The sequence below is a fragment of the Plecotus auritus genome (assembly GCF_963455305.1).
Source record: "Plecotus auritus genome assembly, chromosome: 7".
In the NCBI taxonomy this organism is placed as follows: domain Eukaryota; kingdom Metazoa; phylum Chordata; class Mammalia; order Chiroptera; family Vespertilionidae; genus Plecotus; species Plecotus auritus.
In genome coordinates, this window is record NC_137774.1 from 167,689,074 (window position 1) to 167,716,628 (window position 27,555).

Here is a 27,555-nt window from a genome sequence, read left to right on the forward strand (position 1 = left end):
TCTTGATTATTGATAAAGATGAGCATTTCATAAGTGTATAGGTTATTTTTGGCTTAAGGTCTGTTGTCCTCAATACTGTTTCTTAAATTAATAAATAAATGAATATTCAAACAGCGTTATGTGAATTCTATTAACTTGCAGTGTTACAGCAAAAGCCTACTTTTTTTCTTAGGGTATCAAGAATTTTGAAAACTAGCCCTGGCTGGTTTTCTCAGTGTTTAGACCATTGGCCCACGGACCAGGTTATGGGTTCATGATTTCCTTAGGTTCTAGATATCAAAACTTATTTTTCTAATACTGACACTAAACTGTGTAGGCCCTTGCAATTACTTCCTCCTTCCCATTTTTACACAATCATATTCTACCTCATCACTTTTCCTCATTACTCTGAACACATAAAAAGCATGTAAAAAGCCGTTATTTTGAATTTACATTTTTCAAATAATCTTCATATGTTTAATAATATCCACAGAGTCAAAAGAACCCAAAGATTTTTTTTTAATTAAAGACATATTTGAAAATAAACTTAATGGTTCAGTCATTAGAATCTTCTGTTTGTTCTTTACACTTTTAACATTTGGGAACAGTTAAGTTCTTTCCACTACAAATTTTATATATTTTTTTAGGAATACTATTTTCATAAATATATGTTTACTATTTGAATTAATCCCATTTGTGTTTTTCTGCCGTACTTAATATATGCAATTTAAATAAAGAAGGAAATGTGTTTAATTAACCATTTTAATGAAAGTAGTAAAAAATAGCAATTTCTAGAAAAATAAATAAAAGAACCAAGTCAATGGAATCATGCTGACACTGAGTCTAATAGTTTTATTTATTCAGGCATGATCCTATCACCCTTTACATGCAAAGCTTCCCCTCTGAGGCCACAGTGCTTTTTCTGGGTTAGCCCTTCCCTCCATAAAACGCAGAGTGTGAGTGATTCTTAGCCCTTCACATATTGATTTGGTTTTCATTTGCTTCCCCTTGAAATGATCTATCATTTCCACATTTTAGACATTATTATGCATCTGCATTCATAGAGTTTAATATTAGAAAATATTCCATTTTGAAAGTGTTGTGTACATATATTTTTTCAACTTTACTCCCTAAGCATTTTCCTGAGCATAAAAGAAGGATCAGTACTGCACACCAGAAGCAGAAATGTGTTTCATTTCCATCCTCCTACTCCTGACATTCAAATGCTTCCCCTCCTAGAGTATAAGGGAGGCTGCAAAACCTCTTGGTACTTCATTGCTGTTCTATTACTGAGTAATTGGTGTTGTCCTCTCTAAGACACTAGTCGTTCCATGAAATGAATTGTAAATAGGGTTTTAATTCTGTCCCAGGACCGCCAAGGTTCACCCTCACTGCCAACAGCTTCTTCCAGGGGTAACAACGTAGATATTGTGAAAACACAGTGGATCACCCCACGAGTAAAGGGGCATTAAAAAGAAGCAGAGATGAGGGGCAAAGCTCTCCTTTGCCCTGAATACCTAATGTGAGGTGCTGATGTGGGGCATTGATGACTTCTTCAAATTGACCACCCTCATACCCTCTTTTCAAAACACTAGTCCACTTGATATCGTCCTTATGTTTAATCTAGTGAGTAATCTTTTTAGTCTGATTTCAGCATTTTGAAACAGAACTCAGGTTTTTAAAGTGTTTAATGTGTTGCATTTCACCCCAAATTATTGAATACTACCAATTAAAGCTAGATACAGAATTAGTTAATTATTTTGTTTACTATTTGGTAATATGGGTATAGATGTTGAAAAAGAAACAATATTCTATGTGCTTTTTATATTAATTATGTCAATACATCTTTTTAGAGAAAGGGTTTTGTTACCTCATGGTTTGATCAGGCTTTGTATGTATGGCTGTGAATTACAATAGTTTACACACAACTTATACACACACACTCCCATAAGAAAAAAATCCTATTGGCTGGGCAAAACCTAATTCTCTGCATGTTACATATTATTATAATTTCCATTGGAGTAATTTAATTACTTGGATTTTTATTATTTTATTATGCTGGTGTTTTTCAACCCTGTGAAGGAATTTTATGACTATTTTGTTTCAAGTTACCAACTAACTTGGGTGGTTATCAAATAATTTTGTGTTTTCATTCTTATGTTTGTAGTGAATAATTATCTTACCATTGACAAGTAACCTGTAAAATGAATTTAAAAATCTCTCAACTACAAGATATTGCATCAAAACTTGGACCTATAAACTCCAGGAAAAGAACAAATTTAGCTACATCTCAATAGCTTGTAGAATAATTAGATGGAAGACTTTGTAATTTCACTGGGTTAATTCTACTCACTAGTGAAAATAGTGATAAGAGGTTAATACAGTACAACCCACCTATGACCAATAAGAAAGACAACCCACTATTTAGGGGGAGGTGTCAATTGAACACCTACAGCAGACTTGACACAAAGTACTTTTATCTGATTATTAAACATGCCTCTCTTATGAGTTTCTCTAGCCATTCCTATTTAGGAATATGCCTAAGTAATCCATTTCAATTTCCTGAAAATGATCTATCCAAGTGACACAAAAGAGGAGTGACAAGACTGGGAACAGCAAATTGAGAACTGCTTCGTTTTGCTCTTTAGACATTTGTTCCTAGCAAGAGTTAATGCCATGGAAAGAGTATATGACAATTTTCTATTTTCGTGCCATTATTGGTCTGGTTGGGAAGAGAATAAATGGAGATGAGACTGATGCAGGTGAAACAAAACTAAATGTGAATCAGGTCTCAGCCTAACGTTAGCAACCAGAATGCGACATGGCCACAGGGACCTTCGCTGTCTTAGTTAGCTCGATCCTCAGGGCCTAGTACAGTGCCTGGTACATAGTAGCAATAAACTGAGGTGTGGACTGTCCTGACTATGACCTTGCTTGTGAATGTGACAGCATGTGAAAGAAAGTTCATTTGACCTAGAGTCCAAACAGCCAAACACATTCTAGAATGTTACAGAGCTGTTAACTGAGAACTCGTGAAAGTTTTTAGTGATTGATAAACAGCTTTCCTCAGCTGTATTCCTCTGGTTTCCAAATCCTTTATCACATTTGAAAACCATTTCTCATTCTCTTCCTACCAACACTAATACTACTGTAATGCTACCACTAATGCTTAGCTTTTAACATGCTTATTTTGGAAATATTTTCATTCCTGGTTTTCCTATGCACAATTATTTCTTGCTTCTATTTAATATATTTGAATTCCATTATCACCAGGTATGTGATAAGGTGCTGAGAGTATAAATATGCATGAGACATGGTTCATTCCTCAAGAACCTCACAATCTAATACACTTAAGATATAATTGCCATATTGAAAAATAAATGCTAGAGCAGGAAGCAGCACAGCAAGAACTTGTATTCTGGGGGCCACACTTCATTGTTCTGACTACACTATACTACAACTTGTACCTCTGGAATCCAAGTTTCATTGTACTGATTACCCCATATTGAGCTGCCTCTTACATCAGTCTCTTTACTATCCCTCCTCTTCTTATCCCCTGGCATACGCTCTGGCATGAGGTAAAAGAAATCCAAAATTACTTAGAGCTTAGATACTCTTTTTTAAAAATATATTTTTATTGATTTCAGAGAGGAAGAGGGAGGGAGAGAGAGAAATGTCAATGATGAGAGAGAATCATTGATAGGCTGCCTCCTACACACCCCCTACTGGGGATCAAGCCCACAACACAGGCATCTGCCCTGATTTGGAATCAAACCATGATCTCTTGGTTCATAGGTCAACGCTCAACCACTGAGCCACACCGGCCGGGCTTAGCTGCTCTTTAGGAAGATATCTTTTACATTCTAAAGTTTCTTCCCATGATCAATGAAACCTTACAATTTGATATAGTGACCTCGTATTCTATGTTTTAAGAAATTCAGAATTGCTCTTGTATTAAAGAAGCTCTAAGGCATAACTCAAGCTAATTCAAATAGGTTTTTTACTGAAGATGCAATTACCTCGACAGGAATAGCTATTACAAGACTTCTGGGTGTTTAAATACATCCCCGGTGGCCACACAAGAGCCTTCACCAAAGAGATATCAAAGTGATATTTTCTCCCTTAAATCTGCTAGATAGTTCAAATACTTAATCTGTAAAATCCTTTCAAGATTTTCATACCTTTATATTGATTTTGTCTGAATTGAGTCTACCAGCTTGTAGGTTTTTAATAATGCGCTCTGCTAACTAGACCCCCAAACTTAAATTGTGAGTTAAAAACAACCTTATAAAAACTAATAGATGCCATTATGTGCACTAAGTCTTGTCTCTGATTTCATAAAAATTCTTTTTCCAACATCATCATTCATATAAAAGGAATACGTTTGTTTTAAGTTTTGTCCTCTCCACATTTGTGGTAACTATTCACTCCTCATTATTAATATTATAATACAGAAAGGGTACTCCTCTGAAGAATGGTGTGCCTAGTGTGGCTGGAAAAACATGAGATTTTGCTTACAAAGAATTAGCCACCAAAGCAATAAACTGGTTCTGAACTATACAAGCTTCCCACAAAATGTTTCTGGGCTTTTTGACCTTGTTTTTCCTTTGGGTAAACAGAATTCAAGGACATGAGTACTAACCATTACTGACATAAGGTTCTTAGACTTCTCTCACTGAATTCATCCTTGCCCTGTTTCTGAGCTGCTGCTACCCTTCCATAGTGTGAAAATAATCTGACAACAAAGCTTCAAGGTCAATCTCACTTGCTTCCAGCTCCAGTGCATTTTAAAGTTATTTTGACAGAGCAGCAGGAGGTTATATACCCTTTAATCTTTCGGGCAGCATTTCATAATTTAAATGTTTTATATATTTAATACGGTATTCTTCTCTGAAAAGAAAGTAGTAGGAAATAAAATTGGCCATGGAATTCAAAGTCACAAAACAGCTATAGTCTTTGGCCATGTGACAACTGTCTTTTATATAGATTCTCTCCCAGACAGCAGAATAGAAAGGTAACCTTATTTGTAAATATAGGGAACTAATCAGAGTATTCATTGCCTCTGAATTTGAAGAGTTCATTTCTTCTGGGTTGACCAGTTCTTAGAACTAATTCTATGGAATCTTGTTTCACTTTGCTTCCTGCGCAATTACTTATGTATCTTGGTTCAGTATCTGACACATACTAAGTTCTCACATATTTGAAGAATGAATGAACAAATTAATAAAATAATATATAGGGACAGACTTGAGGAAATAAAATCATAGCATTATGGAATATATAAAGGCCCCCTAAAATAATTATTTAACCAGCAAGTGGGTAGCTTTTAGTGTGGCTAACTTTCTACTAGAATAGAGGGTGTAGAAATACCAGATGTTTTTACTTAGGTCACTGTGGTGGCCTGAAAATAATTATTTCCTCTTTTGAGGGCCTTGAGGACATGTGGTCAAGAAAAAATTTTGAATGCCTTGTAGCTCTAGTGGAGACACATATAATGGTATATCTATCATCAAGGCACCTTGGGGTAAACACCTTGGCAGCTTATGAACATAGCAATGCCATACTGTACAATGCACCTTGTAAAACATAGGCTGAAAAATCTGTATAAAAGAGATAGAAACCCACCACATTTAAAGTCAGTGGTTTGAAAAAAAATTAACATTTAAATTAAAAGTAAACAAAAGCTGACCATATCCAGACGGCATCCATGCCTTACTTGCAAGTTATTTTCTAGTAATAGGTCCATCCTGTAAGCAATTCATAGAGACATTTTTAATGAAATGCATAGTGACATGTTGGGTTCCAAGAGATCTGAAGGTCTTTTCAACTGACACCTTTCACAGGAAATCTTTCACTTTCTATCTCTTCTTTATAATTTATTAAGCATATATTTTGGAGTGATGACACACCGTGATGCAGATCTAATGCAGATCTATTGTTGAAAATAACAGTTCTTGTCAGTAAGTGCTGAGTTTTTATTGCATTATCAGAGATGTGAAAGATGTTGAGCCATGAGAAAATACAACCCAATGAAAATATTATTTCCTTTGAAGGGCTTCAGCTTCAAAAATCCATGTCAAATCTTGACTAGATGTTTTAATGACATACTGAATGGGAAAAAATAAATTAAGTTTACTAAATTAACGAGGGGCCAATCATTAAACTTTTTTCTAGATCTTCAGTTCAATATCAAATTGTTTATTACATACCAATACAACTGATTTTTGTATGCTGACCTTGTATTCTGTGACCTTGCTAAACTCACTTTTTAGTTGTAATATCTTTTTTTGTAAACTCTTTGTAGAGTTTTCATAGATAATCATATCCTCTCTGAATAGAGAGTTTTCTCCCTTTCTCTCCATTCTGTATGGTATTTATTTATTTACTTTTACTTTCTTGCCTTTTTTATACTTACTTTACACACTTTTAATCACTTACTTTTATTTGCTTACTTTTACTTACTTCTTGTCTTATTGAGTCGTTAGGACCATTATGATGATGTTGGACTACTAGTGATGTTTAGAGTGTGTATACATTTCTATTTCCCAATCTTAAGGGGAAGAATTCAGTCTTTCACAATTAAGTATTGTTTTTTTATATCCCCTTATTGGGTTGAGAAAAAGTAACCATTTTTTCTAGTTTATCAAGAGTTTTATCATGAATTGATGTTGAATTTTGTCAAATCTTCTTCTGTATAAACATGATCATGTGGATTTTCTTTAGACTGAGATACTCATTGCATTGGCCTTACTTTACCTGGATAAATCCCACTCAATCTTGGTGTCATATTTTTTTAATTGTTGATATTAATTTTTGTTAGGGATTTTTGTATCTATGTTCATCAAAAATATTAGCCTATGGTTATGTTTTCTTTTTTTAATCATATTTTACTGATTTTTTACAGAGAGGAAGGGAGAGGGATAGAGAGTTAGAAACATCGACGAGAGAGAAACATCGATCAGCTGCCTCCTGCACACCTCCTACTGGGGATGTGCCCGCAACCAAGGTACGTGCCCCCAACCGGAATCGAACCTGGGACCCTTCAGTCCGCAGGCCGACGCTCTATCCACTGAGCCAAACCAGTTTCAGGGGTTATGTTTTCTTATAATGTCTTTGTCTCATTTTGTTAAAAGGGTAACTCTGACTTCCTAAAATGAATCAAGAAGTGTCCTCTTTTGCATGGAAGAATTTGTGTAGAATTGATATGATTTCTTTTTTGAATGTTTGGTATAATTTTTTAAATATCTAAATCAATTCCACTCCACTAACATAATCTAAAGTCAACAATTTTATGGAAATCAGCACAATTGGCACCAGAAATGCTATGTGACAACCACCTTTTTTAGTAGAAATGCTTAATGTTTCAAAAATGTCATTTCTTCAATTGACTTTTGGATTTATTTAATTTAAATATAAATTGAAATCGTGTTTTACAAGGAAATTGACAAGTTGATTCTAAGTTTAAGTAGAAGAACAAAGGATAGTCAAAGCTTGGTGAAGAAAGATAAAAGATGGCATGATCCCACCACAAGATAGTAATGTTTACTGTAAAGCTGTAATATTTAAGACAAGGTGCTATTGGTATTAGACACACTGACTAATGAGACAGATCAGAAACAAATCCATACATATGAAAAATGAAACTAATGACAGGAATAGATTATAACTCCCTGAGAAAAGATTGAGCCCTTAAAAAATATAATTCTGGGACCAGTGATAATAAGACCATATGGAAAAACTAAAATTTAATTTCTGCCTTATACTATTTATAAAAATTAATTTCCAATAGATTAAAGACAAATGTGAAAGGAAAACTTTAAGAAACCATAAACTATTCACAACATTGAGTAGGAAAGACTGCATAAATTAGATACAAGAAAAAAATGCTGACAAAGTAGTTTGATTAATAAGGTTACATTAAAATTAAGAATCCCTGTTAATCTAAAAAGTAAAAATACAGACTAAAACTGAGACAAGTTACTTGCAGTAAAAAACTAACAAAGGAATATAACCATAATACATAAAAATTGATAAGTACAAAATTGGTAAATATAAATTGATCAATATAATAACTATAAATTGATAATATAAAAGATAGCCAATAGAAAAATCAGCAAAAATAAAGATATTCCACACAAGAGGGAATGTAAATGTGAATAAATATAAGAAAAAATGCACAGGCTCAGTTGTAATCACTTAAATTCAAATTAAGATGACAGTGAAATAGCATTTTATTTTTTTATTTGAGAGAGAGAGAGAAAGAGCAAAACATCAATGTGAGAGAGAAACATTAATTGGTTGCCTCCCATACATGCCCCAATCAGGGATTGAACCTGCAACCCAGGTAGGTACCCTGACCAGAAATCCAACCCACAACCTTTCGGTGTAGGGAACAGCACTCCAATAAACTGAGCTGCCCAGCCAGGACAAAATACTATTTTATACCCAATATACTGGCAAAAAATTAAGTCATGTTTTTTGCTTCAATTATCACTCCAGTGAAACCAAAAAACTGTTCCTTGACTTCCTCTAAGAAAACATGTTTAAAAGTAGATATTTTTACTATTTTTGTTCACAAATATGTAAATATATATCATATGTATCATAATTTGAAGGTACATGGTTTGAGTCTTATTTTTTAATTATATAATACTAGTAGCCCTGCACACGCATATGTGCACCAGTAGCTCTCTGTGGGGCCTGGCCACTCCGTGCCCGCTGCCCAGAGGCTCTCCGCGCCCAGAGGCCCATCTGCGGCCGGGCGCAGAACACTTGCCTCATTGCTAGGGTGACGACGCAAGCATCCCCCCCGGCCCCCCGGGCCATTCCGTGCCTGCTGCCCAGAGGTCCTCTGCAGCTGGGGTGGAACACTTGCCTTGTCGTCGCAGTGACAAAGCAGGCATTCTGCCAGGCCACTCACGCTGCCCGCTCTCAGCAGCCACCCCCTGGGACTGGGAGACTCCAGCGCGGCTGAGTGGACTGGGCGCCGCCATCTTGTGGCTATGGGCACCGCCATCTTTTGTGACAGAGTGACAGTTAACTTGCATATTACCCTTTTATTAGATAGGATAATAAATTAAAATATATTCTTTTTTTAAATGTATTTTATTGATTTTTTACAGAGAGGAAGGGAGAGGGATAGAGAGCCAGAAACATCAATGAGAGAAAAACATCAATTAGCTGCCTCCTGCACACTCCCCACTGGGTATGTGCCCACAACCAAGGTACACGCCCTTAACTGGAATCGAACCTGGGACCCTTGAGTCCACAGGCTGACGCTCCATCCACTGAGCCAAACTGGTTAGGGCTAAAATATATTCTTTTTACTAAAGTTTCAAATATTCATCAAATTCAAAAGGGGCTGGCCACCAAGAAAAAATTAAGCATCACTGTTCTAGTTAAGAGATATACCATCTCTTATTGAATGAATTTTAATCAGCTATTTACTTACCAATGCAAAAAATATAAGAGGTATCTTTTATGGCTGGAGAATTATAAATTGTGATCAATTACTTGTTGTTTTTATTTTCTGTGCAAAGGTCTAGTCTCCTAAACTGTATAGCAATCCTCTCCCCCTCTCCAGAACGACTTAGGTATTTCACTTCTTTAGGATAACTCCCCCAGAACAACGAACCTTGAGCTAGGTTAGCAAGATAACTCTGGTGCCTCTAGCATCTGAGTTTACAAACTGCCCAGATGATTCTATCGCAAATCACACTAGATCTTCTAGTAGTTATTGATAGGTACTTGTTAATTGATTAAATAATTTCTATTCAACACTGTCAATTTAACTCCATATTTTACACATAGAAAAGAATGCCAGTTTTCTAATAGATAAAAAAAAAAGCTTCTTATTACTTTTTCTTTTCTTCTGCTTTTATTACCTACTAGAGGCCGATGCACGAATTTGTGCACCAGTGAGGTCCCTCAGCCTGGCCTGTGAGATTGGGCTGAAACCGGCTCTCCAACATCCCCTGAGAAGTCCCAGATTGCAAGAGGGTGCAGGCCAGGCCGAGGGACCCCACCAGTGCACGATCGGGGCTGAGGAGGGACACAGGAGGTTGGCCAGCCAGGCAGGGACCACGAGAGGGCTCCAGGGCATGTCCAGCCAGTCTCCCTTGGTCCCGATTGGCTGGACCCTAGCAGCAAGCTAACCTACTGATCAGAGCATCTGCCCCCTGGTGGTCAGTGCACATCATAGTGAGTGGTTGAGTGGCCTTAGCATATCATTAGCATATTATGCTTTGATTGGTTGAACAGATGACCAGATGACTGGACACTTAGCATATAGGATTTAACAATTTGAATTTGGATGCAAATAGGATAACTTTCTTGCATTAATGGTATCATCATCCCTCAATTTTTCTTGACACATTTATTATAAAAGAGGCTTAGAGTTATTACATGAACAAATACTATATAAACCTTCCAAAAATTCTCATTAGTTTGTAGCATAGCCCCCTTTTCATGAAAGAAAAAATATTCATGGTTATTAAACATAAATCTTAAGATTATCTGTTATTTACTTCCAATAGTTCTTTCCATTTTTTCTAGTAGTCACTCCATCATTAAATATCATTCAAATCATGATTATATCTTGAGAAAATAATTTCATATATGGAAAAACATAAAGTCTAGATTTAGCACCTATCATGAACCAAGTTTATTCAGGGGGCACACATTTTGAGAGGAGAGATGTGACACAGCTTTAAATGTAGCCCTTAAGCACAGTAAGATGTTTAGTGAGCTGTTATTTTCACAGTTCATCATAATGAGTAGTGTTGCCTTATTGGCTTTATAGGGAACATTTTATCCACCCCATAAAAAATCTTATTTCCCTCCCCTCCTCTTTAAGCAAGGGTTGATGATTAGACATTGAATTTTAATGAGTGTAAGAATATACAAGTTCACGGAGATTAGAGGCTTTCCTTTGCAAGGTCCCATTCTAGCTTTAGGAAAACTTTTCTAACACTTTCCAGAGTAATATATTACTAATGCTTTGACTTTCATTCACCAAATAACTCCATTAATTACCAGCAACCAGACTTCACTTCCTTGCGATGTTTTGTGCACCTGGTTTACAGACGGGCTGTAGTAACAGAAGCAGACAGAGCACACCCAGACTGCAGCACAGGCCAGAAGGTTGGCTACTTTCGACTAATTTTATGTGTCTGTGGAAAATAGAGCTTTGGATTTCAACCAGCTGAAGTTACTGTTTGCTGTTTTCTCTATTCAACACCAATGTTGTTCTGCACAAAGACGGAACAAGAAAAGTGCATTTTCAAGATGTTGACCAACTTGCAGTTAGTTGCAGTTCTGCTCAAATAACTATGGACTCAATATGTTGAAATAGAAACAACATGGATCAAAGCCTCCCAATGATTTGGAGCTTTGTCACTGATTTTGCATATTAACAGCATGATATTATTCTAGTAATAATTTTATGATAAAGGCTGAGGGCACCTTTGAAAAAATAAACCAAAAAAAATGCTTTCATATTCTGCACTTTTATTTACCATTTCGGTCTGTATTAGTTCAGGGAGATGAAATGTCTCCTTACAGTGAGTCTTGAATGACTTCTCGGCACGTGACATGAGCTGCATGTCTGCACATGCCCAATAAATACTGGGTTAAAGAATGATGTTTGTTTTTATTGTGAAATCAGACTCTCTTCACCTCTATTTCTCTCACATGAACATGTTTTTCCATATTCAGAGGAGGTTTATTGACAAGGAACTAGCCACATCAGCCTGTCTTTGGGTCTTGCTTCCCTGGGATCTCTCTAAAAACCCCCCAGATAAAACTAGCGATGGTGTTCTAAAGAACTGTGGTAGGACAGGGCTCATTGGGTGTGAGCAGCAAGCTCTCTGCAAGAGTATGGGAAGAATACATTCCCTGTTGTGACTGGGGGGTAGGGTGGAGGGTGGTAACACGGGGTTAAAGACAGATGGGGCAGAGAGCCTGGCATATTTCCTCAAAATTCTCCAGCACAGCTGAGTTACAGTTGATAATTACAGACTCTTCTCAGGTATATTACAAAAATTGTTACTCTAACTTTAGCATTCCAAAATAAAATGCAAAAAGATCTAGGAACTCTTGTAGGAGCTTTACATGCTGTCTTTGGATCATGTGGACCTCAATTTAGGGAGGTCTTGGATTACATAACCCATCCCCACTGTCTTCAGGGCCACAGGAGGGCATTCCAGGGAACTACCAGAATCTTCCCATAATAATAGCAATACACTGATTGGCTCATTTATTTTACCTTCCATAACGCCATCAAGAAAACTAGATGAGGATATTCAGGGTGATTGATTTCATGAGAGGGCCAGGGAGAAAAGGGGGACATGATAGAGATGTTTAAAGCTAAAGAAAACTGAAGTTTAAAAATTTTTCTCTTTTGTAGATGTTACTACTTAATTTTAAAAATAATCAGTTTGGTTCATAAGACTATCACTTTTTTTTTTCCTAAAGTAAGAACAACTATAGAGGTAGAAAAGTTGCTTGGCTACACAACAAAATAAAAACTATAGCATTTTCTCTAATATCAACTTCATCATTGAAGAAATAATTGGAATTTTTCTTCAAGAGAACAGACTTTGATAGAAATGTCAGAAGATTTTTGCTAACTTTATCTTTTAATCTTGGTCTTTGTGGCAATTATTCCCAGACCTTATTGTGGTTTCCTGCACAAAATTATACCCTTAAGCATAGCAGCCTTAGATTTACTACAGACCCAAGACAATAAAATTCAACAGCATAAGAAAATATGTTTTATATGTTCAGTTAACTTTACACAGAACTGGAAAATATTGGCAAGTGATACTTAATTATGTTACTCTAGTTTCTTTAACAGGCCTCAAAAACTGCCAACCTCAATAGAGATTACTAATTTCTAGTTATTTGGAGATAAAGTAAGTATTTATGTTATTATTTAAAGACCTCAAATAAATCTCACTATGATTTCAAATGTTTTCTCTGTTCAACTTTATGGCATTATCATTTTGTATTTTTAACTTAAATTATCTTCAAATATAAAATGAAGGAAAAGTGATTTTCTTTGAGACACATAAAAGTATAAATAAACTGGACATGAATAATCCTAATTTTTCAGCAGTTTGATTTGGGACTTGTGTTTGTTTAACATCATTTGGATCAGAGACCTTCCCACTGGTGGCACAGTGCCAATGCGTTCATTTTGCGTTGCTGTATAACGAATTACTCCAAAATGTGGCTGCTTGAAACAATATACATTTGGTATCACCCGGCTTCTGTGGGTCAGGAATCCAGGGGTGGCTTCACTGAGGGTTCTGGCTCAGGAGGTTGCAGGCAAGACATCAGGTGGCTGCAGCCCGCTGAGCATTTGGCTGGGCTGGAGGATATGCTTCCAGGATGGCTCCCTCTCCTGTCTATTGGCAAGAGGAGTCAGTCCTCGCTGGTTCTTAGGCTTTTCCATGGGGCCTCTGGAGTGTCCTACAACATGGCAGCCGCCCTTCCCAGAAGCAAGGAATATCAGAAAGCAAAAGGAAGCCACACAGCTTTTCTCACCTAGCTTCAGAAGTCACCTTTCATCCCTTCCACAATATTCTATGGTTGCACAAGTTATGTCTCTTCAGTGTGGGATGTTGTGGATACAGCAAGCAGAGATTATGAAGATGAGCTGCAACAATCCAGTCCAGCCGAGAAGAAAAAATCCAATGGCAGAAAGAACCCCTGTACACACGAAAGATGGGCTGCAAGGTCATAGACAGTAAGGATTTCATAGCAGGACTATCTGGCAGATTTTTAATATTAACAGTTTAAAACGAAGCCCAAAGGCAAGTGACTAAAACTATTTGGGATTCTAAGACAACCACCCGCCTTTTATTCATTTAATTTCATTTATCTTCCATCTTTTAATAATGGATACTGATGATCATTGCTTGGACTCCCTCTAGACAATGAGAAGACACAGAATAATAGGTATAAAAAGGGCCTCATGAAATTTTGCAAACAGAAATTAATTAAAATGATATAAATAAGTTGTTACCGTTGGAATTATAAACTGATACCACTCTTTGCTATTAGTCTGTAGCTACGTAACTAAAAAGGTATGTAAACCATAATCTGAATTTGTATATATAAAAATGAAACCTCTGCTGGAAATACCATACATGTACCTCGCATGTAATAAAGACCACAAGGAGGTATAAACAAAACGCATTTTTGTCCTAGTCAGTTTGGTTCAGTGGATAGAGCATTGGGCCTCGGGTTCAATTTCGGTCAAGGGCATGTACCTGAGTTGCAGGCTGGATTCCCGGTCCGGGCACATGCGGGAGGCAACCAATCAATGTGTCTCTCTGACATTGATGTTTCTCTTTCTTTGTTTCTCCCCTCCCTTTTTCTCCCTCTAAAAATCAATGGAAAAATATCCTCGGGTGAGGATTAACAAAAAGCTTTTTTGCAGTTTCTCAAAGTCCTTCTGGGTGACTGACTCATTGGTTCCACTTCCTTTTTGACAAGAAATGTTCAAAGGGAATATTATGGAGCTGAATTGGTTTTGCTTCTTCTGGACTGACTTTCTAGTTGCCTTCTAGGACACTTATACCTCCAGAATGAAAACGTCCTTGACAGAATTCAGTAAGGTCCCACACCATCTCAGAAATGACAGTGAGAAACATGCAAACAGTGAGGTCGAATACTTTACCAGCCTCAAGTCTGCCCTTAGTGACAGATGGCCAGGAAATGCACAGCCTTAAATTAAAGATAGACATTGGTTTGCAGAGAAACACAGTGAGTGTAAGTGCAAAAGAGGGAATTGACCCCAGTGGAATGGAAATAGACTTCGAAGAGGATGAGCAGAAAGCTGGGAGAACAGCAGCAGAGAGAAGCTGCAGTTACATGGAGCAATGAATGTAGGGGACAGTTCCAGGTGGGGAAAATGCAAAAAAGAAAAAAATGATCAAGAGAGGGGGAAAAGGCAAAAAGAGCTATTAGCTATTCGAATTTGCATCCAGCATAGCACATATCAAAAAAATACATTGCAGAACACCAAGTACACCTAGATAGATCCTCTCATCCTCACAGAAACAGCATAGACGAGTCAGGGATGGTCCTGAGGCTATTGGTGTCTCAGGAGTCAGAAGTGGGGAGTGAAGTTAAAGAGAAATCCAGGCTTGTACTGCGGGAGTGTTAAGCCTCATTCAAAAGGATATCGTACAAGGTGTGTGTCTGGGGCAGAGGTAGGAGGAGCTTCGCAGGTAGGTTGGGGCAGGGAATAGAGTGTGGCACAAAATGTCAGGAGGTTCCTAAAGCATCAGGTGTCCAAACTGAGCAAAGGAGTTTGGAGAGCAGGGCCCAGGCACATTCTGAAGATTTGCTCTTCTTTTTATTTCCCTAGACATAAATGACAGAGCTCTATACAAATCCACCTAATGGCACAGAGCAACTTACCACAAGAGAGTGAGCCATTAATCAAGAAACCACAAATCAAACATGCATTTCATGACAAGAGAGACTGTGGGACTCGTGATGCCCAAGTGGCCTTACTGAAATTCTGAATTTGCAAAGTTCTGGATTCAGAGTCATGTGTGTATATATAGCATATTTCCAGGCACTCTATGGAGACTAATTGAGCTATCCATTTATTTGCATTTCCTGTGACTTCAAAATTATGAGGAGAAAAAAAAGTAGTGCTACCTCTGGGCATTTTTAGTAGGAGGCTAAACAAATGTCAGTGGGGGTAACCATGCAGAAATAAGGATGTGGCTCAAAATATAGAGGTGGAATAAATTGAAGAGCCAAGTAGTTCTACAAATATGTGGTTCTATTGACCACATTTGAGTATCAGTTTGTATAAACAGTGCAGTTTTACTCTTTTGAAGTATTTCCACATATTTTCCATATTCCCTTTCATATCCTTACAACAGCCCTGGAGTAAGTTGGGTAGATGCAATTGTATCTGTTCCGTTAGCTGGAGAAACACTCACAGAGGATAAATGACTTGTAGAGGCCAGTAAGTGACAGAGCCGTGGCATACAAGTACCCTGAATGCAGGCTGGTGTTTGCCTCCCAGGGACCGTGCTTCTGGAAACTAATACAAACAACTGGGACTCTTGTTAAACTAAGGATTCTGACGTAGCAGGGTGAAGGTAGGGCCTGAGATTCTGCATTTCTAACAAGCTCCAAGATGACACCACTGGCATCCATGGTTCTTTTTTAAACATGGATTCAAGAGTTCTAATCCAGAGGGTTCAGTCAGTCTGGAATGGGGCCCTGAGAACTGCATATTTTTAAAGTCCCATGAGTGCCCTGACCGGTTTGGCTCAGTGGATAGAGCGCTGACCTGCAGACTGAAGGATCCTGGGTTTGATTCCAGTCAAGGGCATGTACCTTGGTTGCGGGCACATCCCCAGTAGGGGGTGTGCAGGAGGCAGCTGATCGATGTTTCTCTCTCATCAATGTTTCTAACTCTCTATCCCTCTCCCTTCCTCTCTGTAAAAAAAATCAATAAAAAATATTTTTAAATAAATAAATCCTATCTAGTAAAGAGGTAATATGCAAATTGACCATCACTCCAACACACAAGATGGCCGCCCCATGTGGTCAAAGATGGCCCCCCCATGTGGACACAAGATGGCCGCCACAAGATGGCCAGCAGGGGAGGGCAGTTGTGGGCAATCAGGCCATCAGGAGAGGGCAGTTAGGGGTGACTGGGCCTGCAGGGGAGGGCAGTTGGGGGGACCAGGCCTGCAGGGAAGGGCAGTTAGGGGTGATTGGGCCCCAGGGGAGGGCAGTTGGGGGCAACCAGGCCTGCAGGGGAGGGCAGTTGGGGGTGACCAGACCTGCAGGGGAGGGCAGTTAGGGGTGACCAGGCCAGCAGGGGAGGGAAGCTAGAGGCAATCGGGCCAGCAGGGGAGGGCAGTTAGGGGCAATTAGGCTGGCAGGGGAGCAGTTAGGCATCGATCAGGCTGACAGGGGAGTGGTTAGGGGGTGATCAGACTGGCAGGCAGAAGCGGTTAGGGGCAATCAGGTAGGCAGGCAGGCAGGCAAGCGGTTGGGAGCCAGCAGTCCTGGATTGAAGAGTGTGCAGGCTGGCCTGAGGGACACCCCCCCCTCCGTGCATGAATTTCATGCACCAGGCCTCTAGTAAATAAATAAAGTCCCATGAGTGATTTTTATTCATTACCAGGGCTGGAAACTTTTACACACTAAGAAGTTATAGCACCTGTGCCCTGACCAGGTGGCTCAGTTGGTTGGTTATCATCTCCTACACCAAAAGTTTGCTGATTTGATTCCCGGTCAGGGCACGTGCCCAGGTTGTGGGCTTGATCCCTGTTAGTTGGCATGCAGGAGGCAGCTGATGGATGTTCTGCTCTCACATCGATGCTTCTCTCTCTCCCTTCCTCTCTCTCTAAAAATCAATAAAAATATTTTTTAAAAAGAAGCACCTATAACGTACGTGTTAAAAATTTAAAGTGAGAGTCTTTTCGTTGCAATTATATTGACTCTGGTCCCATCCTAAATCACAATGAGAGAATTATTTCATACATTTATAGAATAGTATACGTTACTTCTCTCAGATTTCTATCCCTCATCTTTTGATCTGAAGATCTTAATATTTCTCTAGTTCCTAAATTACAAAATATCATGGCACTCAATAATGTCACAGGATGTCAGTTTCACTCATTTCTGTTTAAAATAACATCACTTACAAATTTCAATCCCTATTTTCTTTGATCTTTTAAGATATCTATTCTTGGAGAATTTATTGTCAGGTGTGATCTTCATTATAAGGCAGGTTTTAGAAGTCTGTACAGTGATAAGAAGGAAGTGTTCAAGATATAAAAACTATCTCAAGGACAGCGTTTTGAAAAGGGGGAAAATAAACATCAGAATGGCAATTAAAGAGATGGCAACCTTGCTGCCACAGTTAAGCTTCCCAAATGAGCATGTGGCAAAGGCAGGTTGAGATCTGCTGATTTAATGTCAGGCTGACTTTTTTATAGCATCCCAAGACTTTGGGTATTTGGAGGAAGGGTCTACAATAAAAAACAAAGGTGTTGATTTTCCAAGAACCCAAAAATTTACCTCCTCTTTCTCCTATAACCTAGGCCTCACTTTGAAGATAGGAAACTCTGAGCTGTTCTTTGAGGCAGTTAGTAAAATTAAATGAGGATTAATGGACTTCTAAAAATGTAGCAGAGTTTTAACAGACCTTGCTTACAACCACTGACTCATGTTTCTGTTCCAATCTCGGTGTTTATGCCCAACAACCCACACTGCTATTGTGCAGTTCCTACTCGTGTTGTGGTTTCAGCACTTCCAGAGTGGGATAGGGCAGTCCTAACCCAAATGCTAGGTTCATGCACCCAGAGATAATTACTTTCGGTTGCAAGGAGGATGCATACATATGACAGCAGATGGAATTAGACAATTATGGTTTGAAATTGCTGCTCCAAAGGAAAAAGTTGAAATGTATATGTTTATAAATAACTGTGGCCTCGTGTGTAGTGTAGGGCTTTTTCTCAATAATTTTTTTTAAGTTTCGCTTTCTGAGTTGCTGTGACATCAACTCTGTCTGGTGGAAAGAAGATATTTGGGGCAATATCACTACCACACAGTCTGATCCATGAGTGAGAGTACTGCCTAAACAGACTATAGAGATATTTCACGCATTGTACTGTGATTGCCTCTTCACTTAGCAGCCTGGCCCAGAGGCTATTATAAATATGGAAGGGAACAGTATTGAATCTTTTTTTCACCAGGTATCTCCAGTGCAGCATAGTTGCCTCGCACAAAAAAGATTTTCAGAACACACAAAATAAACGAATGAATGGGTGTAAGGCTGGGTTAGGACCAATGAATGCCCTCAGCACAGTCCAACAATGGTGCCCCCTCAGCCCTTCAACTGCTCCAATTAGGAGCTTAGGGACATTTACACAAGCCAGCTAGTGAAGTAAATGCTATACTCACGAGTTACATTTTCTTTCTTTTGGAAAAAAATATCTACACTAATAAAAGAGAAAGATGCAAATTGACCATACCTTCACGATGCCCACCAGCCAATAAGGAGTGAGTATGCAAATTAACCCAACAAAGATGGGGGTTAATTTGAATATGCAGGCGCCGAGCGGCCGGGGTGGGGTGGGACACTTGCTTCATCACCATGGCGATGACGTAGGCATTCCCCACCGCCCCAGCAGCTCCAGGCCTCTGGGCAGCATGGGAAGGTAGAAAGGCAGCTCCGGCTGGAGCAAAGGCGGTGCCAGCAGCCAGGGGAAGGAAGGGCCATTCTTGCATGAATCTTCGTGCATTGGGCCTCTAGTATATATATTTAATTTTATTTTATTGTTTAAAGTATTACAATTAGTAGTACATACGTCTTCTTTTTTTCCCCATTGACCTCTCCCCAGCCTCCTCTACCCCCCGGCACATGCCCTCACCTCCCCATCCCCAGTGTCTTGCATCCATTGGTTATGCTTATATGCATTTATACAAGTCCTTTGGTTGATCTCTTACCGCCTGCCCCAATGCTCCCCTGCCTTCCAGCTGTAGTTTGACAGTCTGTTCAATGCTTCTTTGCCTCTGTATCTATTTTTGTTCATTAGTTTATAATGTTCTTTATATTCCACAAATGAGTGAGATCATGTAGTATTTATCTTTCACTGACTGACTTATTTCAATGAATTCTTACCATTTTTTTAAATATATTTTTATTGATTTCAGAGAGGAGGAGAGAGGGATACAGAAACATCAATGATGAGAGAGAATCATTCATCAGCTTCCTCCTGCATGCCTCACACTGGGGATTGTGCCCACAACCCAGGCATGTGCCCTTGACCAGAATCAGTCCTGGGACCCTTCAGTCCACAGGCCTATGCTCTATCCACTGAGCCAAACTGGCTAGGGCTCAACAGCTACATTTTCATTGGATATAAGGGAAACTCTCAAACCATGAGATGAAACAAATTGAGCTATCTGACAAAAGCTTCAAACTTTTAAACCTTGGTCCCCATTACAAAAAAAAAAAAAATCTTTCATAATACAGATAAAAGTAAAACATGGCAGATCAGATAGCACAAGGGGAAGAGTTAGCGCATGATCGCTGGGGCGAGGGGAAAACTGTTGTGCTCCCCTTCCCTTGGTGCACGTGCTTATTTAATGGTTAATTCAGAGCTGGACGGCAGAAAATGAGGAGCTGACTCATACTACAGAAAGCTGCCCTTATATGTTCCGGTCTGGTTTTCCTAAAATGCTTTCAGCCTCAGTCTGCAGTTCCATTCCATGACTCTTCTTTCTTCATATATCCGTCCGCCTCTCTCAGTCCTATGACATCATGCTTTTCCTATTCTAACACTCTTTGCACTCCCACTGCCCAAGGCTGTGCCTCCAAAACTGATCCTCCCTAGTTGTCGAGTCAACCATTTCTGTTGCCTAACTGGAGTCTCATCTTCAGTCTGAACTTATCTTTGGCCCACAACCCCAAGAGTCCATGACAGAAAGGTAGGAAGGGACATTTTATGATTGTTTCCAGCATACCACCACCTTCAAGGTGACATGGTCCACCATCAACCCATTGCCATGAAATGCTTCTAATAGACTAAGAAGGTACCAAATCAACAAGTCCAAATTGATATAGTATTTGTAAATTGATGTAATACAAATGGAGAGTTACAAAATGATACAAAGTTGAGCAAGAATCATAGTTATGTGGGTTAGAAGGATGCATTTGAATGATGTTGGACAACTGAACTCTCAGGAATGAGAAGCTCTCAGAATGTCTCACCTCCCACACCTCCATCTGCCAGCTTTATCCAATCTTAAAATTATTCCATACTTTTCACAAATCTTTTATTTTAAGAAATTATGATGAAACAGTTGTGGCTCCTGTGATCTTGATCCTAGTCTCCTTCTTCCTTCCCCACTGAATAAATTAATTGACAGAAGAATGGGTAAATTAATTGAGGGATAGTCATACTATAGACTATTGTACAATAGTTACAAGAAATTAAATAAATATCTATCAACATGGATAAATTTTAAAAAGATAATAAATGAACAGTTAGGTTAATCTCAGTTGTTCTCCAATTCAGGCATTGCTGCAATAAACATTCATGTACATTCTCCTTAAAGGCGGGTATGAGAGTTCTTCAAGAACATATGCTCAGAACTGGAATTTGTGGGTCTTGAAGGATATGCACATTTTCAACATTACTAAATATTGTCAAAATCTCTATAATTTTTCATTTTTTATAGTTGTGGGATAGTATATTTCCTTTGATATATTTATACTCTTGTTACTTGTAAAGTAGTGTATCAATTCTTTAGTTTATTGGTTGTTCCTCTCCTTTGAATTGCTTGCCATATCCTTTGCACATTTCAGTTCCTTTATTATTTTTATGTTGACCTATGGGGATTAAATATTCTAGGTAATAATATCTTGCTGGTATATGCATTTTAAAGAATAATGTTGCTTATGGGATCAATGTTGCTTAGAATTCGTTCATTTTGATGTAGTCATGTTTGACAATAGTTTATATTATGGTTTGGGAGTCTTGTGTCTTCTCTAAGAAATTCGCCCATATATTTGCTTCTAAATTTTTTAATTTGATAAAATTTATATCTTTAATTTACTGATACCTTCCTTTGTATGGTATGACGTAGGAATCCAACTTACCATGTTTTCTTATACAAACAACCAATTTTCAAAATGCTACTTATTGTCACTGCTTTATAATTCTGCCTCTAATTTATTCCTAAAGCAATCATTTCAGAAAATGACAGAATATTCTAAAGGGGATAGTCTCTCCTTTTAGATCAAAGTAACTGGAGGAAATTTAATGTATTACTGTGTGTGTGTGTGTGTGTGTGTGTGTGTGTGTGTGTCCCAGAAGCATTGAACTCCTGGAAATCTTGTTTCTAAAATTTAAAATATCCCTTATGAGATACTCCTGGACTTAAGAACAAAAGGAGAATAAAAATATTAAAGATGGTGGAGCCCCTTAGGGGTTGGTTAGTCAGCTATCAAGGTCATCCCAGCCACAACTGAATTCTAGAACCACTGTGGCTGGGATGTACCAGAGTCTCCAACTCATGCCATGGTGTACCTCAGGCTTCCAGGGAGTCACATCTCCAGTATGAACTTATCTTTGGCCCACAACCCCAAGAGTCCATGACAGAAAGATAGGAAGGGACATTTTATGGTTGTTTCCAGCACACCACCACCTTCAAGGTGACATGGTCCACCATCAACCCATTGCCCATGGGATGGCAGCTCACTGTAGTGTTTCACTGAGGGAAGCTGACCATGAAATGTTTTGTTTTGGGAGAAACTATCCAGGAGATAGAAATGACCCAGTCCACACTACTCCCCAAACCACCTCTAGCAAGTCTCTCTGAAGAAGGACAACAGACACGGCACAGATGGACGTTACTGAATTATCTCAGGTGGTAAAAGGGAGGCTGTTAATCAGAGGGAACCTGCAAAACCAACAAAAACTCTGAGCCCAGACAGTAAGAGACATATATGAAAGCAGTCATTTCTGGGGCTTTTTTTCCCCCACTTTAACACTCCTATAATTTAAAAAGAATTTAATAGATTTTCATTTTCAAACCTGGAAAAACAAAAGTCCTCCTAAGCTGAGAGCAAGTGTTTGCCTGAAGCCATTCTTTTTATTGGGGGAGTTACAGCCCCTTGAGAAGAAGGGGTTTATAATGGAAAAAATAAGACAGCACCAACCATAACGAAGCTCAAAAAGCAAATATAAAGACCATGTTAATATCAGAAATTTTATGTCTCTACCCAAAACTCCTGCCTTTTCTCTAAAATAAGACAGTTGTTGGGAAGTGGATAAAGACCAGGCCCACCTGCCTGTAGTGGTTCATTCGCTCTAGAATATCCCTCAGACAAAAGACCAAGCATTTTATGAGAAAGACAAGCATATGTTTAACATGGTTCTTTTACTTTACCTTTATTACCCTTCAGGGGAAACGGTCCCTTGATATATGTTACATTTCCTTTCATTTCAATCTCCCATGTAAGTGCAGCAGAAATCCTTTCAACAAAGTCTCCAGGAGGAGAAAACCATGCTTTTTCAGCTGAATTCTATAACATCTTTTTTTTATTGTTTAAAGTATTACAAATAGTAGTATATATGTCTCATTTTTCCCCATTGACCTCCCCCTGGCCTCCCCTACCCACCGGCACATGCCCTCACCACCACTCCAGTGTCTTGTATGCATGCATACAAAGTCCTTCGGTTGATCTCTTACTCCCACCCCAAATCTCCCCTGCCTTCCAGCTGTAGTTTGGCAGTTTGTTCGATGCTTCTTTGTCTCTGCATCTTAATGTGTAAGAAATAAAGAGCCAAATTCCCAGGATCCAGTTGTTCCTGCAGTCAATAGATCTTGTGTGAAGAATTCCCCCATGAAAGGGTGTGTGATTTTTGGCAGCACCGGTACTTTTTAAAACAGTATATGAACATTTCCTGTAAGCAGCCTGAGGTGACCTCTGAAAGTGGTTCACTATTCATGTGACCCAGAAAACCCCACAAAATCACGCAAATCAAGAGGCTCAAATCTTGGTGTTCACTTTAAGAACACTCGAGAAACTGCCCAGGCCATCAAGGGTATGCATATTCAAAAAGCTGCCAAAGTATCTGAAGGATGTCATATTACAGAAGCAATGGGTGCCATTCTGTCATTACCAGAATGGAGCTGGTAGGCGTGCCCAGGCCATAGAGCGGGGGTGGACAGCAGGGTCAGTGGCCCAAAAAGAGTGCTGATTATTTGCTACACACGCTTAAAGACGCAGAGAGTGATGCTGACCTTAAGGGTTTAGATGTCTGTGGTCATTGAGCACATTCAGGTGAACAAAGCCCCCAAGGTGGGTGCAGAGCTCACAGAGCTCATGGGCAGGTTAGCTCACACATGAGCTCTCCCTCACACATGGAGAAGATCCTACTGAAAATCATCAGATGGTTCCTAAACCAGAAGAGGAGGTTGCACAGAAGAAAAAGATGTCCCAAACGAAACTTATATACTAGTACCTGAAGATAAGACTCAATTCAGATCCTCTTGCAGCTGGGTAGCAGCAGTATATGTGACACTGGCCCCGTCCTCAAGAAACTAATCCAGGAAGGCTCAGGCAGTCAGCAAACATGCTTACCGCCAATTACTGAATACGGCTTGCTTTCCACTAGGCTTAACTCTTCACACCAATTATACCCTGTCATCCACTCAATCCCAATGTCATAGGAACTAGAATTGTCACCACTTTTTTGACAATATATTTTTTTCAATTATAGTTTATATTCAATATTATTTGGTATTGGTTTCAGGTGCGCAGCATAGCAATTAGGTAATCACATACTTTATAAAGTGTCACAGTATCCACACATTACAGACTGCATAAAGTTTTTCACTGGTTCACAAATAAGCATCATAAGTATTATATTGGTACTAGAGGCCCGATACACGAAATTCGTGCAAGGGCTTGGCCCTCGCAGCCATGGAAGTTCGCCTCGGCCCTCACAGCCCTAGCTTCATCTGGAAGGTCGTCTGGAAGGTTTTTCGGCTATCCAGTCTAATTAGCATATTATGCTTTTATTATTATAGATATTATTTATATGATACTACACACTAGTGCTTTTTGAGTACAACACAGAGAAGAATTATTTCTATCTTAATGACAGAAACTCAATTCAAACTAAATTAAGATAGATAGATGGTAGATAGATATAGATAGATAGATAGATAGATAGATAGATAGATAGATAGATAGATAGATAAAAGTATTTGTAACTAAAAAGAACAGGATAGTTATCTTCAGGCATACCAGGGGTGGGCAAACTTTTTGACTCGAGGGCCACAATGGGTTCTTAAACTGGACCGGAGGGCCGGAACAAAAGCATGGATGGAGTGTTTGTGTGAACTAATATAAATTCAAAGTAAAGGAGCGGAGGGGAGAGCAAGAGAACCAAATAGAACAGCCGGATCTGGCCCACAGGCCGTAGTTTGCCCAAGGCTAGTTGGATGCCGGTACTCAAACACTATTACCAACAAGTGTCTTTCTACATATAGCTCTACTTTCCTCTGGATAGTATTACCCTCACTGTCAGGTAGTTTTCGCCTTGCAAGAACACCTTCCTACACCTTAGCAACACCAGTACAAAAAAAATCAATGCTTCCAACAGAAGTCCCAGAATTGATTAGCATTAACCTGGTTTGGTAATCAATTCTATGGTCAGAGGAATAGCATGTTTTGATGGGCAAATCTGGGTCATGTAGCCACCCATGGCTCCAAGTGGAGAAAGTAATTCCACCTACACTCATGGAATGAGGCTGAGAGGAAGATGATTTCTCAAATGAAAATCAGAGAGTAGTTGCCAAAAGAAAAGTGGCTAAATGTTGTACAAGCAAGTACAACTACTGTCCTTCGCAAAGAAAAGAAGGAAGACAAAAGCTGGGTGTGCTCAGGATTGGTTCAGAGCTACAGTATTATAGGACAATCTTAATCCTCTATTCCATAATTATTTGACATTCCTGAAAGAAGTTAGGTGGAATGAGGAGAAGGGAAACAGACGGTATCATGAAACTATCCATACCAGCTAAACTTCATGCTCCTAGTTCCCCAGGAAGCACTCTGACCACTGAATGGAAGTAAAAGAATCCATCTTGCTCAGCAAGCATGGCTCAGTGGTAGAGTGACGACCTATGAACCTGGAAGTCATGGTTCAATTCCCAATCAGGGCACATGCAAGGGTTGTGGGCTCAGTTCCCAGTATGGGGCATGCAGGAGGCAGCCAATCAATGACTCTCTCTCATCATTGATGTTTCTATCTATCTCTCCCTCTCCCTTCCTCTCTGAAATCAATAAAAATATATTTTTAAAAAGTTAAGAGCCTAAAAAAAAGAAACAATCTCAATTTAGTGCAGAGATGGACATTATTCAATGAATGAAACACTTTTCTACTCTTTCTTAATTCCAAAAAGCATATAAGTGATCACTATTAATATTGAGGAAAAAGAAAACAGAGAGTAAAGTGTTGATTTTAAAAGGTTCCATTTTTCTTAAAGGAGAAATCTATTTGCTTATCCATTCATATGTTTCTCTTGAAATCTCCTGCCTTTTAAATTGTTGGATAAGATGCTAATCAAAGAGCTTTGAGTTCTTAAAAGTCTCTCTATATAAAAAATCAATACAAAAACTTGGAAATGCAAAGCTATTTGGGTATTGTAGACCACAACAAAAAGAAAAAAGAATTTTTTAGTCACATTTAACAGATTAAACTCATTGATTTCTTTAAAATCAACAACCCCTTTGTGATTGGCATTTTATCAAATTAAAATGTATTCCAGTTTACACACTCAGTTTTGTATACACTCTGAACATCAGAACATAAATAATATACATACCAAATGTTGACTTCAGAGCCATGTGTAGACAGAAAATTTTTCTCAAAAATAGATATATAAATAAGGAGGCATGTTTCAAACTCTCATATGAAACCAACTTAAGCTTCTGCTAAGGATTCCAGTAGAAACTTAGATTTTTGTTCTATTTTTGTTGTTGCAATCTATCTTCAAAAAGAAGACAACTGAATAGATGTTTTCTAAAGATTTACTTTCTGTAAAATTTTATTCATAAACAACCTTTGTGAATCATAGCATAAAAACCAGTGATCAAGTATAAAAACCAATCCTACTAAAGGTGTCCTCAGAAGCACAATTTTATTCACTGAAGTTGAATAATGAATATTTGATACCATTTATTCACCTCTTACAACCTTTCAGGGCCAAGGTTACCACTTCAAGTCACTCTCCCTAACTTTTCTTACTGTTGTAACTAACATGCTCACAACACAAAATAATGGTAGTATCTGCATTCTATGCCAGATGAAAAGAGAACTAATTATTCCCACATAGCTCCAATTCATAAGAGCTCTGATACATGTGTCCTACCTTATGTTCATCAATATCTCCTCCAGCTCCAGGATGCAAGGAGGTCAGATTTCCAATTCCTAGAAGAGAAATTAGTGTTGAGGAGAAACCAAGATGGCAGCATAGGTAAATACCTAAAATGCTGCCTCACACAACAATTTCAAAACTACAACTAAAAGACAAATCAGACATCATCCAGAACCACAGGAAGGCTGGCTGAGTGGAAATTCTACAACTAGAAGGAAAGATAAAAGCACACTGAGACTCAGAAGAGCTGCAGGAGTCAGAGGTACTGAGATGTGTGCGTGGAGAGGACTGGCAACTGAGTGCACAGCTGGCTTTCTCAAGCAGGAGAGAGACCAAAACTCCTGACTGCGCTGAACTCCAGTTCCGGGCGAGACTCTGGGGATCCAGACTCATTCGGGGAGAAACTGGACTGTCTGACTGCGGGCAGAACTCGAGGGCGGCTTTCTCTCAGAGGTGCTTCCAGCGATTACCACAGGACACTGAGACCCAGGGGCCTATTGGGGCAGGGCTGACGGGAAACCAATGCTGTCTGCTCTTCCCTGAGACTCCGCCCCATTCAAGCTGAGCACAGAGGCTTTTGCAAGTCTTCTCCCATAAGGGTGTCTCCAGCACAGAAGTTCTCCCAGT

General features: G+C 38.9%; 1 pseudogene across 1 annotated transcript; it reads left to right on the top strand.

Annotated features, from left to right (window-relative positions):
* Window positions 1-13,707: 13,707 nt before the first annotated feature.
* Window positions 13,708-24,005, top strand: LOC308252794 (large ribosomal subunit protein uL22-like; annotated as a pseudogene). Its single transcript has 2 exons — window positions 13,708-13,729; window positions 23,478-24,005. The product of its transcript is annotated as a large ribosomal subunit protein uL22-like (transcript).
* The last annotated feature ends 3,550 nt before the right edge of the window (window positions 24,006-27,555 follow it).